The sequence below is a fragment of the Castanea sativa genome, chromosome 10 (genome assembly GCF_040712315.1).
Source record: "Castanea sativa cultivar Marrone di Chiusa Pesio chromosome 10, ASM4071231v1".
NCBI classification, from domain to species: Eukaryota; Viridiplantae; Streptophyta; class Magnoliopsida; order Fagales; family Fagaceae; genus Castanea; species Castanea sativa.
Genome location: NC_134022.1, coordinates 17,319,428 through 17,341,240, shown reverse-complemented (window position 1 = coordinate 17,341,240; position 21,813 = coordinate 17,319,428). Strand labels below are relative to the sequence as shown.

At 32.5% G+C, this 21,813-nt stretch overlaps 1 long non-coding RNA gene and 1 pseudogene across 1 annotated transcript; one reads left to right on the top strand and one right to left on the bottom strand.

The window, feature by feature from the left end:
• Window positions 1-7,552: 7,552 nt before the first annotated feature.
• Window positions 7,553-10,759, bottom strand: LOC142612803 (uncharacterized). The gene is made up of 2 exons (XR_012840190.1): window positions 10,412-10,759; window positions 7,553-9,323 (listed from the first exon to the last, which is right to left on the bottom strand). It is a non-coding gene; the product is annotated as an uncharacterized LOC142612803 (long non-coding RNA).
• Window positions 10,760-12,838: 2,079 nt separating this feature from the next.
• Window positions 12,839-21,813, top strand: LOC142612132 (uncharacterized; annotated as a pseudogene).

Here is a 21,813-nt window from a genome sequence, read left to right as displayed (position 1 = left end):
TCCCTTATAAGTTTTTGTAACTACTCACTTTTCTTTTTAAATCTAAAATATATGTTGGATATAAAAGGTATTTGACAAATCTAAAATAAAATAAATATTTATTTGTTATACGAGTTAAATGGGTTGTGTTAAGCAGGACATTTTGGGTTGACACAAATAAATTGGCGAGTCAAATGTGTCTATTACAGGTCACAAGGGTTGACTTGCTTATGATACGTTTCTTATCGTGTCGCTTTTGGGTCGACCCGCTTATGACCCAAACCCATAAAAACTCAACCCTAACCCGAAAAAACCCGTGTCGGGTTTGTGTCGTGTTCACAGGTTGAGTCAAACATTAACACCCCTATTTTACATGGGAAAGGAGGATTTGAGCTGTGAATATCTATGTTGAACATTGAAAATATGGAAATCCCATTTGATCTTAAGGTCATTGACATCTTTTTTAAGTTCATAGTTTTATATCTCATACAAAACACACAGCGGAAGCAACAAATATGAATCTATTTCATTCATGATTGATAACATGCACTATGTAAATTTCAGAATTTAAGAACAAAATAGCATACCTTGATGTGGTGAAATTCAAAACAAAAGATTAAAAGTACTTGGGAACACTTTTAATCTTCACTCCAATTCCACTTTACGCTCAAAAAGTGTGGTCTCTCAATTAATTTCCAAGGGAGAATAATTGAGTGGCATCACTCACACATACACGTCATTTCACAATGATGTCTCTCTTTTTTTTTCTAATAAAAAATTATGTATGTTTCTCCCTTTATATCTAACTGGTTATCTAATTAGGCTGACCTATTGGGCCTTTCCAATTAGGTTTTAGTGTGTAGCTTGGAGGAGAATCAAAAGGGACCAATAAGATACTAACTCCAATGGGCATTGGACTTTTCTGTCAACTCTTGACAAGTCCAAAATTACCATTAATTATATTTAATACCACCATATAAATATAATTGCACTCTAGGCCTTATTAATAAATTATATCTCAAGACTTTATTATACATGCAACTCCTTCATAAAATATTTGTAGTAATACAAAGTCATAAATATAGACTGCCATTTTGAAGATTACTACATCTTAATCCTTGAGTGCCCAGTTTAATCCTTTAAGTTATTCATCATATATTTATGAAATCTAATTTCATAAATATATACTTTAGTATCTCCTTACTAAAGTGGTTAGGCCTAACACTCTGAATAATCAAACTCATTAAACTTATATCAAGGGAATATTTTGTATCTCCATTAGGAGATTATGAATTCCATCTTGAGAATATATATTCCATCAACACTAAATGTGGCTGCCCAACATACTAAGGTTTTGATCGTAACTTTAGACCTCACTCCTGATATATCAAAGCAACCTACACTTCATAATCATGTCCATTATTCTCTCAGGATTAAGAGTTCATGCAAATAGAAGTCATGAGATTTATTATTCATTTGACAGTTGATAGGAGAATAACAAATCTCAAAGCGGTCTAATTCAATATGTCTTAACTCTTAAAACATATCAACATATCAACATATCAACTAGAAGTCTTCACTTCCATGATCAAGATAAATCATCTTAGTTGATATGTTATAATCTTCGCAGATGAAATGTCTAATTTCATCACCAACTACGAACTATAATTCTGAGTTTACAAAGAACTTGTTATTTATATCTTATGTGACTTTTCACATAAATCACATACTATGTATCTCATGGACTATATGATATTGTTCAAATATTCATGTTACAATTATTTTAGATAATAATAAAACAACTTTATTAATCATAACATTAAGTCATACATAATGTCATACATAGCATCATACAATAGGATTTAAGAGCACACATCCTAACAAAAAGAACAAGCTCAAGAACACAAATCCATTTAAACATAAGCACAATATTAGCAACACAATAGCATAAATTCAAGCACAGATTCAAAAAATTCAAAATCAAAACTTAAATCCAAATCAAGACATAGACACAAATATTGCTAGAATATCCACTTCATTCAAAATTTTCGACATTTCCTCCATTTTCTTACTAACTAAACATAAAATAACCACACAAAAAAAACTAAATCTATAGACAAATCAGTGTGCTTGAGATGAAAAAAAAAAAAAAAAAAAAAAAAAAGAAGAAGAAGAAGTAGTTGCAAAGAAAAAAAAATGAGTTGTGCTGGAGTGATGAAGGCAGAAAGAAAAAGGAAAAAAAAAGAGAGAGAGAGAAAAAAAAAGAAGAACCTAGCGTGACTTGTAGAAGAAAGAAAGAAAAAAGAAACAAAGAAGCAACAGCTCGAAAGAAACAAAGAAAAAAAAAAAAACAGTTGTGTTGGAGTGAAAAAAAAAAAAAAAAAAAAAAAAAAAAAAAAATTTGAAAGTGGGGGTAGGAAGGAAAGTGGGGGTACATGGGAAAAGAAAGATTTTTTTTATTTTTGGTGTTACCTATAGCCGCGTTCAAAAAATGCGGCTATAAGTTAGCTATAGCCACTTTTTTTAAATGCGGCTATAGATCCTTCTTAAAAAAATATATATATTATTTGGCTAGACCTAAGCCACATTTTTTGAACACAGCCATCGGTCAACCTTTAAAAAAATATATTTATTACTTGCTGGACCTATAGTTGTGTTTTTTAAATGTGGCTATAGGCCTTATAAAAAAAAACGCAGCTAAAAATACTTACAAACGAGGCTATAGGTCAGCAAAAAGCGCGGCTATAGCCCGCGTTTTTTGTAATGCATGTTTAACCTATTCATTTTTTTATAGAATCTAAATTTGAATATGTAATTATGTTTTTTTATCCTTCTCTAATCGGCAGTATTTTTAATCACTAGGTTTTTTATGGGTATCCACTGTCCACCGGATAACGTATGTATCCTTCATTGATGAGAAAAATCCTGTTTTTGGTCTAAATATACATATAAAATAATAAATCATAGCATCTCTCAAAAATCTAAATCAAACAATTCTTTCTTCCAAAGTGCATAATATCAAACAATTCACATGTAAAATATGGAGTATGTCCAATTTTTTTATACATTTTTCTTGTTATTACTTTACTTCAACATATGTAGAGTTGTAGATTATATTGGATCCAACATTGCAACTACCATCACTGTTGATCAATCCGGCAAAGGAAACTTCAAGTTATTATATATATCAATGGGGAGGATTATGGGATTTTATATCAATGATGAAATTAGGAAATGTAGTAGGGAGAAGGGAATGTGGTCAAAGATATGGAACTTAAAATTTTTTGGCCAGACTTGTAGAGAGCCAAGTGGTTGAATGTGATAGAGCTTGGTTCCCTAAGATGAAGATTGAAATCGAGTGGTGATAGAAAGGGAAGAGGATTTATCAACAAAAAAAAAGGAAAAGGAAGAGGAGAGAGAGGGAGATAAAGACAACGAGAGAGAGATACCAATGTTGCCAGTTGCCAAAATGTGATTTATGTAATTTAGTTGAGATGCATTATATGTGATTTACGTAATTTAGTTACAAAATATATAAATCACAAATTTCTTATAAACTCAATATTTTGATTTTGTAGCCAGTGATGAAGTTGGACATTTCATCTACCAAGACTATAACATGTCAACTAAGATAATTTGTCTTTATCATGAAAGTGGATACTCTTAGTTGATATGTTGATGTTTCTTAAGTGTGTAAGCTAAGATTCATTGAATTGTACCATGTGTGATTAATTATTCTATTTATGATTGTCAACTGAATAATAAATCTCACGATTTTCATTACATATACTCTCAATCTTGAGGGAATTGTGGACCTAAACATGAAATGTAATTTTCTTTTATGTATTAGGTGTGAAATCTATATTAGCACTTGCCTTTCTAAATTATAAGAGTGCACATTTACCCCCTTGAACTATTACTCGTGTAACACTTTGTACTCCATTCCATGGATAATAATTTAAGGAAGTAAGTGTGCATTTTCATAGTTTAGGGAAATAAGTGTAAAAAAATGTCATAGTTTAGGGGGGGGGGGGGGTAAGTGTAGAATGGAGTATTCCCCCCCCCCCTCCAACGAGGAGGAGGGGGTAAAGTGTGCATTCTCATAGTTTATAGGGACAAGTGTAAAATACATAGTTTTAAAAACCGGATTGGACCGACCGGTTCAACCGGGAATCAGCCTTCAATCCGGTCCAGTTATGGTAAAAAACTGAAAATAGCTTAAAAACCAATAAATAGTGCAAACCGGCCGATTCAACCTGAGAACCGAAAATCGGTGTGGTCGAACCGATTTTGCTCCTCAAAATAAACTATGTTGTTTTTGCTCCTCAAAATTAACCCTAAAGTCCTAAAAACTAACCCTAAAGTCCACACTCTCTCATCTCACGTTTCATGCCTCTTCTTAGAGACTTAAACTTCTTGCCTCACTTTCTTACTCACCTCAAGCTCTCAAGTCTCAAGACTTTCAACTCAACTCAAGCTCTCCCTACCTCACTTCGCTTTTTGCACGCACGCGGCACGCACCTCTCTGCCTCACGCACAGCAGCACAAACCTCTCTCTGCCTGCCTCACACACAACAGCACGCACCTCACGACATCTTTTTTTTTTGTTCTTTCTTTCTTTCTTCCTTCTGTGTTGGTCTCGCCCTCGCCCTTTGAGCTTTGCAGTCTACTCTTTGCTTCTCAGCGTCTAAGTTTTGGGTTTTCTAATTGGGAAATGTTCTTTTCTTTTTATTTTGATTTTGATTTTCTCAATTCAATTTTTTTTTTTTTTTTCCATTTCTCTCAGCTTCATCAGGTAATAATTAATATTCTTTTCTTTTTTATGATTTTGATTTTGATCATTTTCTTAATTCCTTTTTTTTTTTTCATTTCTCTCGGCTTCATCTCAGATTCTCAGTTCATGTTCTCGGCTTCATCTCAGGTTCTCCTTCTATAACTTCACTGGTAGGTGGTAACTTCAATTATTAATTTACAATAGCATTTTAGTTTATTTGTGATTTTGTGTATGTTGTAGATTTGATTTACAGAGCATTATTGTTTGTGAAATATAGTTTACAGAGTATTATGCTATTGATTGTGTATGTTGTGTTGATGAATTTATTTGTTGATAAAATGGTTGCTACCAGCCTGAAATTATTGACTATTGTTTGTGTATGTTATGTTGATGAATTTATTTGTTGATAAAATGGTTGCTGTCAGTCTGAAATTGTTGAGTGAAATGAAATCCGCCTCGGTACCATCTAATGAACATGCTTCTACAACAGGGTCTAATGAAATGTGATCCCGCATGAGATCATGTAACTCAAGAGTTGAAAGACGGAAAAAGTAGTTAGAGATGTATACATTGTGGGAAAAGTTATAAAGGAGGGAGCATCAATAGGATGAAAAGACATCTAGCTAGAATTAAAGGTGATGTGGCTGCATGTATGAGTGTACCTTATAATGTTAGGTTTCAAATGGTTGAAAATTTGAAGAAAATTTCTAAATCTAAAGAACAAACAAAAAAAGATCAAGAAGCATCTAATTATTCGCCATTAGAGAACTCACCAGAATTTGAAGATGTCCAAGAAATTCAATCTCTCTTGATATTCCTATCATTGTTATTTGTCTAAATTTATCTTTTACTATAAATATATAGAATCATACCATATAAGATTTTCTAGAATTCTTAAGAGTAAGTAATAACTCGACTATAGAATTTTTGAAATCTTTTAAAATAAGCAAATTGATTTTTTTCCATCTCATCAATAAATTCTATAAATATCAAAATGGTAATAATCAACTTTTTAAAAATAAATTTATAAATTTTGAATGATGTGATTTAATCTAATTCACTTGTTTCAAAATGAATGACCCCAATTTTAAAACAAAAAATCTGAATTTTGTTACTCTTAGAAGCCTAGACGGTCATTATCTGGACGTGCACTCACACGTATTCATATAGTTCAATTCATATATATTTACTACAATAATTTTTATGGGGTCTAAAACATAGTTTTGTATCTTAATTAAGGGTTTGCTCTTTGATGCTATACAAGTATGATAGTACTCACCAACAGTTTTGTAGCTCAAAACTTTTTGTTGTTTCCATCGCAAACATATATGATTTAAATTCTTACTCCCAAACATTGATGTATCATTAAAAAAAAATAAAAAGTTTGACAATACTCACCGAATACTTGATGCAGAGATCAATTTACATACGCAGAGGTGGATAATTCTAGACCAGGAGCTGACACTTCCAAACGTGTTCCTTGGCTAAAGAAGTTGAGTGCAAGTGAACTCAATCAATTTTTAAGTGTCAACAGATTCATTAACCAAGAAGGATGGATCGCCAGACTACCTACAGTCGATTAATTAAGCATTATTTTTTCACTAAAGCTGTTTGTTATGTATGAATGGAAAAAATTCAATATGTAGCACCATAGGCTTTACCTTCAGCGAATTTGGTAATATAGTACAATAGTATTTTTTTTAATAATATACTACAATTTAATCAATTAATGTAAATTATATTTTACCCATTTAATTTTTTATTTGGAAAAGTGGTTTATGTCCAGTTTAGAATTGAAGAAGCATCTGTCACTCTTCATAACAAAAATATTATAATAACTTAAATGTAATTTTTTTTAATACGTTTTACATGGGGGAGGTGCATTCGAGCTGTAGATATCTATGTTGATAATTGCAAATATAGAGATTCCATTTGACTGAAAGGTCATCGACATTTTTTTAAGTTCATAGTCATTGACAATTTAGATGTCACGATAAGAAAAAGGGCTATTGCGGTGGGCCAATAGCGCCGCTAAAGCCCAAAAAAGCACTGCTAAAGGCACAACTGACCTTTAGTGGTGTGTGCTATTATGGCTCCTCATAGCGCCACTGTTGAAGAACCGCAGTAGATTTATTGCGGCAGTAATAAAAAAATTTAGCAGCACTATTATGGCGCTTCAAAACAAAAATATTCACTACTTTACCAGCGTATATGTATTTAGCCTTGTGACCTTAAATCCACTATTAGACAAGCCTTCCTCTGTAACACATACACCATAATGGTTGTTAACGATTTCGCACAACCTTTTTCAGATATAAAAACAAAGAAAATCAACTAAGTATGAGACTGACTGCAAAATCAGGAAAAGTTGAGACTTAAAACTATTAAGCTTCGGATACCCTTCACCACACAGAAGTAATTTGTAACTACCCGGTATCATAGGAAGGTAATTTGTAATTTACCCACAAAGAAATGCATCATTATCATAGTAGTGTTGTTAAATGCAGACTTAAAACTCAAAGTTCAAAGCCTCAAGATCTAAGCACTTTGCTTGGTCAAAGTGAAGCTCATTTAATGAAGTGTCCCCAAAATCCCTCTTATCAAATTCCTTAACATTTTTTATGTCTTAATAGGACTATTTTGTGGGTTTTGAAACTGCTAGTTTGGTGCTTAATTTTGGATTCCTATTTCTGTATATTGTTATTTAAAAAAGCCCACAGTTGGCCACTTTTTAAGGTGGTTGTTATAAGCCAACTCTAGCTACTAGTTTGAGTCAACAACTGCATGATCACATACTACTTCTCATCAACCTTAAAACTTACTTGTATTGCTGCACCAAACCAATCAGACTGATTTTACAAAGCACAACATCAGTCTCACTCTCATAAAATATCAAATAAATAACATTCTCAGTATTGAAAAAGGCCAAAAGAAAACATATAACAAGAAGCATAACCTTTTGTAGAAGCAAGATATAAGACTTTGCATTTTTGCCGATTCTTTGGACCTTACCCGTCGTTGGAGTGAGAAAATTCACAAAAATTTCACATTATGGTGCTTAACCAATTCAAATAATAGTCATTTTTTAGAAGAATTATACATTGAACAAAATACCATAAACAATAAACCATGTTAGCAATGAATGAGACAGACTCAAAAGAAACATACACACACACACACACACACACACACACATATGCATATAAGTATCTATGTATGTATGTATGTTGTGTCACATGTATAAATGGGGCCAATAACCAGCCCTAAATGCAGGAAATCAAACCCAACTAAATGTCTTCTCAATATAATAAACTAAATTTCTGCAATCCAGAAATCTAACAGACACATCAACATGAGACTGTTCTAACATATTCACTCAATTTTTTAGCTTTAAGCAAAGCAACTAAGAAAATGTCGGAATGTCAAAAGCCTAATTCATGCCGATTATCAAGATTCAAGTATGATAATACCCCCAGTGCTCATCATATTGATTATCATGTGTTCCCAATAACAGGTAGCAAAATGAAAGTTTAAATTTAAGTGCAAGCCTGCACAAATACATGAATGAGTACCTTTAGAGGGTGCAAAGGCAACGCTGAGTGTTCGCTTTGAGGATTGCATTACTTCCTCAAAAACGCTTGTCATACTAGCTCCCACAAAACCTACCTTAACATTTGGCATCCCAGCAGCCCTAAGGCTTTAAATAAAGGTCAAGTTTACCATTTTTGCCAAGTATGAAAAAAAGAAAAAGAAAAGGAAACCAGTATTTTATTTAAGATCTATTTTAAGGCACCATATTTTATGATATGCTAAATAGCATCTAGCATCCTAGGGAATAAGTAATTTTCCACACAGCCTCTGAGCATTATGTCCAATTTCCAATACACACACACACACATTTATGTGCGCGTGTGTTTGTATTTGTGTGCATGAAATAACAATAATCTCATAAAGAGTTTTGACACCTCAGACAAAAAAGAGATAATTATAATGATAACAAAAACAATAATAATAATAATCTCAAAAGGTCAATCACCACATTCGTGACTAGGGAGAGAACATTTCAATTGAGAAATATAATATACATATCCTAAAATGAAGGTTGACATGCAGCTCAAGAAGACAGGAGACACAATTGTAGCACAAACAAAAATTCAAGTCACATCATTTAGAAAATTTTGTAGAAAAAAATTATATTAAGTGGGCCAGAGTATAGTAAACAAGTTCTAAATCTTACTTCCATGCCTTCAAAAAGACTGAACCCACCTAAGGGGAAAGTTATGACTATCCAGTCAAAAGTAGTGTCTGCTGCCATAAACAGAAAAGAAGAAATAATGTGCAAAGTAAATCTCACTTGTTACATGTCAGGCAAGCACCACTAACCAATCATACTACCAAGTGGGTTCATACCACCAACAAGCTAAAACAAAAAGCATGTGATCTTACCATTTAAAGTAGAAGAAAGCCTATCTAGATCAGGTCCCTGTGTATGCTGAATGATGGGAAGCTCCATACAGTTGTTCCCATGTTTGTGAAGTTTCCATGGGAAATGAGGTGAAATATTTATAGCCTAAAATTTTTTAACCAGCTTAGAACTCATAAATTCAAGCCAGTCAACTGAATCCCCAGAAAGAGGGGAACCTTCTAACTCTTTGTGACGGTGAGGTGTCAACATGAGGCATGTGATCAAATTAGGGTTGAATCACGGCAAGAAAATCACTTCCAGAATTCAAATTTAAATTGAGAGAGCCAAAATCTCAATGAGTCATTGAGCCGAATAGGTGGTGCGCATCAGGAAGATGTAATTTAGTATGTAATATTATTATGACTTGTAAATTCTAAACACCACTAATCAAACTTTAACAAACATATTGCATAAATTGATATCAGTTAAATAATTTGGTTCAAGAAAAATGAATTCCTATGGTCTTATTCAAGAGAGAGGTAATCATAAGAACATGAGAGAGCCCAAAATCTCAGTGAGACATTGAGTCAAACAGGTGGTGTGCTTAAATTACATGTAATTTAGTTGATAACATTATTATTGACTTCTAAAAACCACTAACTAATATTAAAACTCATATTAATCCAAAATCCCAGAAAAAATAGCATAGAAACATGTATAAGAACCCTAAACAAATTAATAGGAACCAACTTTAACTAAATTAATTCATATTCATAATAACCTAATTAGCCAGTCAGACTCTTTTAAGACTAAAAATCCAAAAATTTGGTAGCTACCACAGTTTCAATATTTTCCCAATAGTAGCATACATGAACAAGAAACAAATTTAATAATCCTAAATAGATAGATATCACAAAATCTCATTAGACCCATTATAGTTTGGCAAATCAATAGTCAAAAAAATTTATTCAGATGCAATTACTAACAAATCACACATATAAACGAAAAAAGAAAAGAAATTTCATCCTTTTTATGATATTCCAAATACGTTTAGGCATAAAACTAAACCAATGTATGAGAAGCATAGTGGATCTAAATTAATGGTCTACTACAATATCACAATAAACAAATATAAAAAAAAAATTAAAAATAAAAATCTACGAATCGAAAATCAAACACAGATGCATGTTATTATATAATCAGTAAAAAGATGAAACTTTTTAAATGAAAGCGAGAGAGAGAGAGGAATATACATCAGAGGCATTGCTGATAAGCTCGCGGAGAAAGATTTCCTTGTTGCCGTAGAAAGTGTTGATGATCAAACTCAATAACTGGTTAATCTCAACCTGGAAAGCAAACATCTCAGTATCTGCCATTCTCTCTCTAAACAAAACCCAAAAACCCTAAACTTGTTTTTCAAAGAAGAAGAGGAAGAAGACGAAGAGTTTCTCTGAGATTTAGAAGAAGAAAGAGGAATAGAGAGTGTTTTCAATAAAGAGGCTATGGGGATTGTGACTCTAGCGTGAGGGGAGAGAGAGCAGATTGGTGGCTAGGGCTGGTGGTGTGAGGGGAGAGAGAAGTGGGAAATGAAAAAAAAAAAAAAAAAAGTGGGAAATGAAAAATCGGGGGAAAATTTGTGCGGGAAGAAAAAAAATCTAGGGGGAAAGCTTGTCCTATAGAGGTTTTTTTTTTTTTTTTTTTTTTTGATAAGGCTAAATAATTAGAGTTTTTTTCAATAATAATAATAACTAGTCGCTAATCCGTGCAATGCATGGGATTGTTTTAAATCAAATGTTAACATGTTAAGGTTTAAACAGTTCTCAAATTTCAATTATTGAAAGTTAAATTGGCTCTAATATAAGATGAAACATGTAACATTATGAAGTAATATTAAAAATGAAATAAATACAAATATTATGAAGTAATATATTACAATAATCATAATGTGCTCTTACATTTAGTTTAATGAGTATTAAAAAAAAAACCCGTAAATAGAATAAATATACAATTGTGCTTACATCTTCAAGCTTTATCTAATACTTTTCAAGAATGTATTTCCTCCCTTTCTTAGGCTCTTATCTTTTCTCTACTTTGTCAAGCTACCTAATTTTTTGCCAAATTAGTATCAAGTATAACACCAAATTATACCAATTCATCAAAGATTTACAATGTAAAACCAAACACTCTTAATGTCAATAAATTTTATAAGAACCCCACCCCAACTATTGAATTATTAAAAAAGTTGAATATTTCTATAATCTTCATGAAAATAAGTATTCCATTGGTTTTCATCATAAAATTCATAAATAAATAACAAAATAGATTATTCATACGCAAAAAAACTCCAATATACCCAAGTTATAAATAAAATACCAATACGAATTGTGCTAAGGTGGAAAATGGTACTATCTTTTGCCATATATAAATACAACATGGCTTGAGACCAGTGGCGGCGCCACATTATGGTCAGGGTGTTCCCAGGAACACCCTGACTTGAAATTTATATATACTAATTTTTTTTTTACCCTTAAAATATAAAATAGGAACACCCTCAATCAAAATTAGGAACACCCTCACATTAAAAATATATATATATTTGTTCTACTTTCAAGCCAAAAAAAAAAAGCCCAAAAAAAAATTTCAACTAAAATCTGGAAAAAAAAAAAATTGTAAGAGCAAAACAACGGACGGGATCACAGCAAGCCCAACATCAAGCCCACGGCAAGCCCAACAGATAACAGAGGAAGCAAACCCACGGTTTCTCAAAAAAAAAAAAAAAAAAAAACAGACCCCATTACAGATTAGAAACCTCAAATCAGTTATCAGTAGTTCAGTACATCACTAAAGCTTTTCTCAAAAAAATTAAAAAAAATTCACTAAAGCTAAAGCATTAAGCAAACCTAAAAAGGAAAAACAGAGCAACGGCCGAACGGCGCTCCCCTTAGAAGTTAGATCGATCCACGGTTCCAGTCACTCATCGGACATCGGAGATTGCCAGATCGATCCAGCTCCAGTCGCAGTCACTCATTAGAGATCGGACTCGTCGCCCCTCATCGCATCGGAGACAGAGATCGGTCCACATCATCCCAGTCGCAGTCGCTCATCGTCACCATCGCCGCCGTCACCCAGGTATTTCTCTCTCCTTTTCTCTCTAACTTTCTCTCAGTCTCTCAGTCTCTCTATCTTGAATCTGAAATGAATATAGGAAATGAAAATGAAATAATGAACACAGTTACACAGAACAATGACTTTATTTATGACTCTCTCTCTCTCTCTTTAGTCTTTATTAACTTTATGACTTTGTCTCATTGTCTGAACTGGTGAACAGTGATTGGCTCATTGGCTGAAGCACTCAGTTTTTTTTTTTTTTTGAGAAACAATCACTCAGTTTAACTTTATTAATTTTTTTACTTTTTGAATTTGGCATTTTGCTTTTGGCTTTATCTTATGATTGATTCTTATCCGTTGGTAGGTGTATAATGTGTTGGTGTTGGTGTTGCCGTGTTGGACTGTTGGTGTGTGTTGGTATTGGACTCGAAGACATTAATTGTCTTATAGCGTTATAGTGATTTGTGAAATTGTGATTGTGAAATTTTCTAATTGGCAGCTAGTTCTTGTGATTAGGGTATTGGGCAGGCTTGTCTGTAGAGTGGGGTGGAGGTGGATAGGCTGATGGACACATGGGGTCGGGTAATTAGGTAAAGCAGTGTAACGTGCACATCAGCACATGGAATGTGTAATGTGCACATGACGGACTCTTTTAGCGTAATGTGCAACTAATAAACAATAATTTAATTAATCAATAATTAATTGGAAAGAATAATTAATAATTTAATTAACCAATACATTATAAAAGACAAAAAAAAATTAAATTATGTTAGGCTAAACAACAATTAATAATTTTATAATTAATGAAACAATAATATAACAAATTATAATTTATAAAAGACAAACAAATTAATGAAACAACTAAACAACAATAATTAATAATTTATTAATATTTCAAATAAACTTATAATTTATTATTTATTCTTTTGCTAGAATTATGAACAAATACTTGATAAGAAAACCACGTATCTAAGATTCATCTCCTGTGCAAGATCCATCTCCATCTTCTAAGCGAAGTCGTGTTGACTTTAACTTAGAAAATCTTCCTTCAGATCCTGAGCTACGACAAAAGATATCATCTTATCATCCTAATAATCATGATGAAATAAGAAGACATTATTTAGGAAAAGGCCCTTGTCGACCTCCTCATGATTACCCTGTATCATATTTTTCTGGAAAGCCCCGTCGATTTAGAGTCGAATGGTATGTAACTAAAAATTGGTTGGAATATAGTATAGCCAAAGATGCAGCATTTTGTTTTTATTGTTACCTTTTTTTAATGTTTGTAAGTAAGGAGGAGGTGACACTTTTGTAACGAAGGGATTCAGACTTTGGGATCAGCTTGGGAAGTTAGATTCCCATGTTAGAGGAGTTAATAGTGCTCATAACCAAGCTGTCAAGAAGAGTGAAGATTTATAGAAGGAAAAGCAACACATTCAAAGTGTTTTAGTTAAGCAATCAAATCAAGATAAAGCTGAATATCGGATTCAATTAAATGCAATAGTTGATTGCATAAGATTCCTTTTATTCCGAGGATTAGCTTTTCGTGGTCATGATGAATCTCAAGGTTCAAGTGATAAAGGAAATTTCCTTGAGTTTCTACAATCTTTGGGGGATCATAGTGAATCTATCAATGAAGTGATGCAAAATACTTGGAAAAGTTGCAAGCTTACCCATCATGATATTCAAAAAGATATGGTGAATGCAATTGCACATGAAACATCCAAAGCCATCATCGAGGATCTTGGCAATGGGTTCTTTTCAATATTAGTTGATGAGTCACGTGATATCTCAGTGAAAGAACAAATGGCACTCGTTCTTCGTTATGTGAACAAACAAGGAATTATTATAAAGCGGTTCCTTGGTATTGATGTAGCAAGTACCACCGCTTTGTCACTCAAATGTGCTATTGAAGATTTACTTTGTGAACATAATTTGAGTTTATCGAGACTACGTGGGCAAGGTTATGACGGAGCTAGTAATATGCAAAGTGATATCAATGGTCTCAAAACTTTAATTTTGAAAGAGAATAAGTCAGCATTTTATGTCCATTGTTTTGCTCATCAACTTCAATTGACACTTGTTGCCGTTGCTAAAAATCACATTAACATTGCTGATTTTTTTTATGTGGTTAGTAATTTAGTAACTGTTGTTGGAGGCTCTTGTAAGAGACGAGATGCTCTTCAAGATGCTCAATTTGCCAAAATTAAAGAAGATTTAGAGAATGGTGTACGAAGAAGTGGACAAGGTTTGAATCAAGAGACAAATTTTAAACGTCTTGGTGATACACGTTGGGGATCATATTATGGGACTATTCTCAACTTGATTTTGATGTTCTCTGCTATTGCTGATGTACTTGAGATTATTGAAGAAGATGGGCTTTCTGACCAAAAAGTTGAAGCTCGATCTATTATGAGGTAAATTCTATCTTTTGAATTTGTTTTTGCTCTACACTTGATGAAAAACATTTTAGGGATCACAAATGAGTTGTCAATAGCATTGCAAAAAAAAAATCAAGATATAGTAAATGCTATGGATCTTGTTAAAGTGTCTAAGCAACAATTGCAAGTGATAAGAGATGATGAATGGATATCTTTATTGACTGAAGTGTATTCATTTTGTGCCACACATGATATTCCTATCTTGAACATGAATGAAATATTTGTAGTTAGTGGGAGGCCGCGACGCAACACCCAACAAAATACAAATTTACATCATTATCGTGTTGAGCTATTCTACACAGTCATAGATATGCAACTTCAAGAGCTAAACAATCGTCTTTCAAAGGTGAATACCGATTTGCTAATTTGTATGGCTTGCTTGAATCCAAGTAATTCATTTGTGGCTTTTGATAAGGAAAAGTTAATACATCTAGCAAAGTTCTATCCATATGATTTTCCTGGGACAGATATCTTGGCACTTGACTCTCAGCTTCAGAATTTCATTTTTGATATGCGCAACAATGACTTGTTTTTAGAGCTTCAAGGGGTTAGTGAACTTGCTGAAAAGTTAGTGAGTACGAGGAAGCATGAGACTTATCCATTAGTCTATTTGCTTGTGAAGTTAGCTTTGACCCTTCCTGTTGCTACTGCAACAGTAGAAAGAAGTTTTTCAGCAATGAAATATATAAAGAATGAACTGCGCAATCGAATGGGAGATCAGTGGATGAATGATTGCTTGGTTGTGTATATTGAAAAAGATGTAACTTGTAGCATTGATAATGAGACTATCATGCAACGATTTCAAAAAATGAAAAATCGTAGAAGACAATTGTAAATTTTATGTATTTACATGTTTTTTGATTGTTGTTGTCAATATATAAAATTTTCTTTTTATTAGATCGTGTAATTTATACTTGTTGAGGAACATCCTGGAAAAAATTCCTAGAGCCGCCACTGTTAATTGACTGCATCCTCGAATAGAGGAGCTTATTATGGAGCGCAAAGATCTAGGGATTAAAAATAGATATTCTCTCATTGTGTTGACTTTTGGATCTCAATAAAATTTAAGGAGAGAGAGAGTGTGAGTTTTAAAATTTGTTCATCAAGCAAAATATCAATATCCTATAAAGAATTAGGACAAAGCTTAGGTACAGTACCTTAGGTGCTGTTCCTAAAGTTCATTTTTTAATATTCTAGCATGTGGATTTTTTATCATAGGATGGGAGTAATCTTTAAAAATGAACCTTAGAAAGAGCACCTAAGTAATGTACCTAAGTCTTGCTCAAAGAATTATTATTTATAATTTAAAATTTTTTAATCTTCTTCCCTAAAATGGGGATTTTGAGTTTACTTTAAATATGCAAACTATTCAACGTACGGGCAAAACATAAATACAATATCTTATATCCTATATTTTAGGTTCCTCTTTTAAATTTATCCACCTGTATATTTAACAAAAACATAAAATGGATGTAAAAAACCCCTATTTTCCCATGAGATAACCTAAAAACTTGTCTCTGTCACTCCTATTGAACCTAGTAGAGGCAGCGGCAGTGATTTATTGCTTCCATTTCAGTAGTCCTGGTGGAGGTAGAAGTGAATTTTGTGGTTGGAGGAGGCGAATTTGCAATGGGCTTCAGAAGTTATTTTACATATTAACGAAATAAATAATGAAGCTTAGGAGAATAGAGAGAGATTGAAAGTGAATATGTATGTTCTTGTGGTAAGGAAAACCACTTTCTTTGAGGGAAAATTCTATGTGGGTTTGCTAGGAAAGTGTGAGAATGTGAGAGAATTTTTTGAGAGAGAATGTGAAAATCATACAAAGGTGAGTGAATTTTTTTTCACAAAAACATTCACCAAGAAAATCGCTGCCACCACTAAGTTCAATGGGAGTAAAGAGAAAGGAGTTGGATTTTCAAAGTGTCTTTTTCTTAGTGTTTTAATGTCCATATAATATTTATATTAAGCGGCCACATGGCTAAATTCTAAGAGAGAAACCTAAGGTATATGATATAAAGTATTGTATCTAAGTTTTGACCATTTTCAAAGCACACCTCCTTCCCTTCTCTCTTTCTTTTTTCCCTTTATATATTCTTAGTTAGCTACCAAGGCCTTTGTCAAGTGTTTCAAGTTGTGAAATTTAGTGAACTTTAGTAGTCCTTAGCTTTTACTTGAAGAGAAAAGGAAGAAATGAAAGTTCCCTATAACATTTTACTTAGAAAAAATTTCCAAATTAGATAGAAAGAGAATTCTACGAGTGGAAATCCTTAATAATTAAACATGATTTTCTCTCTCTTCATCTATTCATTTCTTCTCAATTTGGGGGGCTTAAAAAGTGACTTCATAGAGAACATCATGCACTATCTTTTTCACCCAATCAAATCAAATAAGGGAAAGATCCTCTCTCTCTCTCTCTCTCTCTCTCTCAAAGGATGAAAGAGAAAAATACAATGTGTCGAAAAAAGAAAAGAAAAAGTTCAAGCTAATGCCATTATATTAATTGTGGCCATGGTGGATGTGCCCTCGAAATATATTTGGATTTTAAATTCTTTGTCATCAAATAATTTTTCTCAATAATTTCTAAGTTTGAATTATATGAAAAAATAACATTGTTTTATAAATTTATATTAGAAAATAGCCACTTTTTAGAACTCAACTCTTGAAGAGGTTTTTCTCAACCAAAAAAAAAATATATATATATATATATATATTCAAGAGGTGAGTATCATGTCAAATATGCTAATATAACTATGTCCTGATGTGAAACAACTCTATTTAACATAAGTTGGAACAACCTTAGTTGATAAAATATTTTTCAAATTGGATTATGAAAATTGCCTCATATTTTTCTACACTTGATTTTGTCATGCCTAAATTTTGGAATATAATTCTTATTGTGGCTTATGAAAAGGAAATTAAAAAAAAAATTTAATTCCAAAGGAGCGACGTTGAATATTATGTTTTATATGCTTCTTTACAAGAGACGCCCTATGAAATGCATCACCCACTAAGCAATCAATAGTCCATAAAAGGTGTAACTCTTATGATGTTACACTAGGTGTTACAAGAGACGCCCCATATATATATATATATACACACATATATATGAGTTGGGTTCAAGTTATACTACGTGTAACTCTAAGCAATGTTACACTATCCAACAACTTGTTATAGAATTCATATTTTGAAAATCCCATCGTTGAATTACATGTTTTATATGTTTTTAACATTCTTGCCAATTTTCATATTAATTTGATGTTATTTACTATTCGATTCATAAACGCAATTTTATGCATTATTTTAAACTACAAAAATTTGAATTTAAACAATTGATTGATGACATGGCTATTAATCTTTGATCATCATGAAAATTTGCAAGCATAGAGAATATACGAAGATAATGTAATCTAATGGTGGATTTGTCAAAATTCGCATCCAATTAAAAAATATTGAGTGGTGTAACATTAATTAAAGTTTCACCAAGTGTAACTTGAACCGAACCTTATATATACATATATATATATATATATATATATATATATATATATATATATATATATATGATGGGTGCAAGTTACACTAGGTGTAACTTCATAAGAGTTACACCTTTTATGAACTATTGATTCCTATTAGATCCAAGGGTCAAAAAACACTCATAATAATGCCATTATTACTCCCTAGAAATTAGTGTCTAGGCTTTAACTCTTATTATTAAAGGGGAAAAAAAAAACCAGATATAGTTGCTTCCACCATTAATGCAACACCTTTACTGTCACTACCACCAACATCATACCATCTTTATTTTTGTCCTCACCATCACTCCTTTAACATCGTTGCCACCACTACAATCTATGTTTTCACCATGCCTATATAAATATTAATGATTTTTTGCGCATATAAAAAAAAAATTTGAGAGAGAGTTTCAACCTTTAGCGTCCGCTTCTGATAATAGCTCTTTATCATCAGACCAAAACACCAATCAGTTTTTAGTGTACGCGGGGATTGAACCCTAGATGTTTTGGAGATTAATTTAGAGTAGACATTGATGGAGTGTAAAAAAATCTATAGTTATTTTTGAGAGAAAGGGAGGAATGGTCCAAATGGAAGTGGTAAAATAAAATAGAGAGAAAGTTGGGAAATGATATTATCAAAATTTTAAACTCTTTATTTAAGTTATTAAATTAATACTTAAAAACCTAAAAATATTTTTTTTAAATAATATAAGTACGTAGTTGATTGTCGAGAAAGAGAAATTCTACTGATAAATTTCTCAATTGAAAAATACTTTAAATTTCCAATTTAGTTTAATTTTTTTGCCAAGTGAAGAATGAAGATGTCAAAGTTAATTTGAAGCCTAGATATATATCCACCACAAGAGTAGAAGTTACAATAAAACCAAAGAGCAACTGGCTAAAAATCATTTTTCACAATTTCTATGCATACGATTAGGGGCACTGATTTCTTCATTGAATTAATATGGCCAAAGTTACAATTGTTTTAGAGAAAGCTATCTTTATTTTGTTTATTAAAAAAAAAAAATATATATATATATATATATATATATATATAGCTTGTATTAACAATTTAATCTTGAGCATTTTATGAATGGTGGAGGCCTGAAAGTCTAGTGCAAAAAGAAATACAGAGGAAGAATATGATAATATGGAAGAAAAAAAAAAGTTAATGCTGTGATTTTTTTTCATTTAATAATAAGAGTTAATGCCTAAATCACTAATTTCTAGGAAGTAATAATGACATTACTATGAGTGTTTTTTGAACCTCAGATCTAATAGTAATCAATGGTCCATAAAAGGTGTAACTTGAACCCATCTGATCATATATATATATATATATATATATATATATAGAGATGGGTTCAAGTTACACGTGGTGTGACTCTTGTAAAGTTACACATTTTTTACACTGTAAATTTGTAAGTGATCTAACGGCTAAAAAAATATCATTAAATGCTATTACTTTCAATCTCATTCATATTTAATACTAATATTTTCTCTCTCCTTATTTATTGTTTTTTGCTTCTTTAAAGGGCACACTGCCCTTTTTAACAATTTGCATTTCAATACTTGAAAAAAAAAAAAAAAACAAGAAAATATTGGTTTCTTCACCATCTAATTCTGGGCTTCTGATGGATGTGATAAATGGGTTTGAGTTTGGTTTTGGATTTGACTCAACCGTCGGTGATGGGTTTGGTTTCGATTCCTACTCTTTGAACGATGATTAATGATTCTGACGTAATCTAATTTCTTTGATTGCTTAACCTTCGTTAGCGAAATTTCTTGAGAAAATTACCGATTGACACACCTGGAGGATCATTGTGATTAAAAAATGAAAAAGAAAAAGATTTTTGCTGAAGATGTTTTCCTTTGAACTCATTGCTAGACTCTTTCTTTGGTGGATATTGGTGATATCATGGTATTCAGGTTGAATACTGGTGTGTTTTTTTTTTTTTTTTTTTAGGTTCTAAGTACTTAGGAACTAATATATTAGAACTCTAATGTGTATTTTTGGCAAACCATGATCAAAACAGGTGTTTAGTCTTGTTTTAGACTTGCTCAAAGTATGTCATTCATGTAAAGTTGGAATCGAGTTAACTGCAGAAGTTATAGTGTAAATCTACCTGGCTCGATCGATCGAAAATTAGACTTGACCGATCGAAAGTCGTGCAGATTGTTTTTTCTGCAGAATTTCCAACTCAGCTCTAAGCTTATATGACGTGTAGGGTTTTATGTTTTGCCTTAGGTATAAAAGGCAAACCCTAGTCACGTTTTTGAGGTTGCTCATATTGCTGTTTGTGTGAATCTCTTATGAGATCTAAGAGGTGATTGCCTTCACACAAGCTTAGGATCATCAAGAAGGAGATTTATTTAAGAGCTTGATGATTATTCAATTGCTGCCATAAGAGCTTAAAGATATACAAGCGGGAGTGCTTGTACTTGCTGGAGAATCCAAGAAAGAAGGAGTCCGTGGTCTCGGAACTTGCACGTGGTCGTGTCAGTAAGTTTTCTACTGGTGGATAGCAATAGGATGTTAGTGGTCTAAATCGCTATTTTTCAATTTCGATTCTTTCATAGTGGATTCAGTTTAAATCCTCCCCAGGTTTTTTACCGGTTTGGTTTTCCTGGGTCATCATATCATTGTGTTCTTTAAATTTCCAATGCTTTGCATGATATGATATATTTGTGTTAACCTAAATCTGCTTAATTTACCTAAGTTAATCACTTGGTTAAATAACTAGGTTAATCTGGTTGTGTTTAAGGGGTCTAAAAAACTGTACAAGTGGTATCAGTGCGGGTAGCTCTTGTGTGTAGATCTTTTGATCTCTGAGCTGATCCTTGACCCCAGTTGTCATGGAACACGAACACTCTCTTGTTATTCCTCCTCACTTTGATGAGAATAATTATGCTTACTAGAAAGTCAGGATGAAAGCATTCCTGAAATGTATTGATGAGAGAGTCTAGAACTCTGTTGAATACGGATGGGAGAAGCCCACTACTCCCGTGAGTGAGTGGCAAACTTCTCAGAAAGAAGCAGCCTCCTTCAATAGCAAAGCTATGAATGCTATCTTTAATGCTGTTTCTATGGAGGAATTTAAGAGAATCTCTAATGTTGAGGTTGCTCACACTGCTTGAAATATCCTTCAGACTGTGCATGAAGGCACAAAGGCAGTTAAGATCAATAATTTGCAACAATTAACAACTAGATTTGAAAGCATTAAGATGTTTGATAATGAATCTTTTGATGAATTCTATGCTAAACTTGATGACATTGTTAATTCTGCATACAACTTGGGTGAAATCTATGATCAACCTAAAATTGTTAGGAAGATTCTTAGATCTTTAACTGAAAATTTTAGACCCAAAGTGACTGCCATTACTGAAAGCAAGGATCTGGACTCTATCCCTATTAATGAACTTGTAGGATCTCTTCAGTCCTATGAGTTGGACCTACCCAAAACTAGCAAATCCAAATCAATGGTGTTTAAGTCTGTTGTTGATGTTGATGTTGGTGGATTTAATGATGATCTCTCTGCTACAGAGATTGCTTGGATGGGAATAATTATGCTTACTGGAAAGTCAGGATGA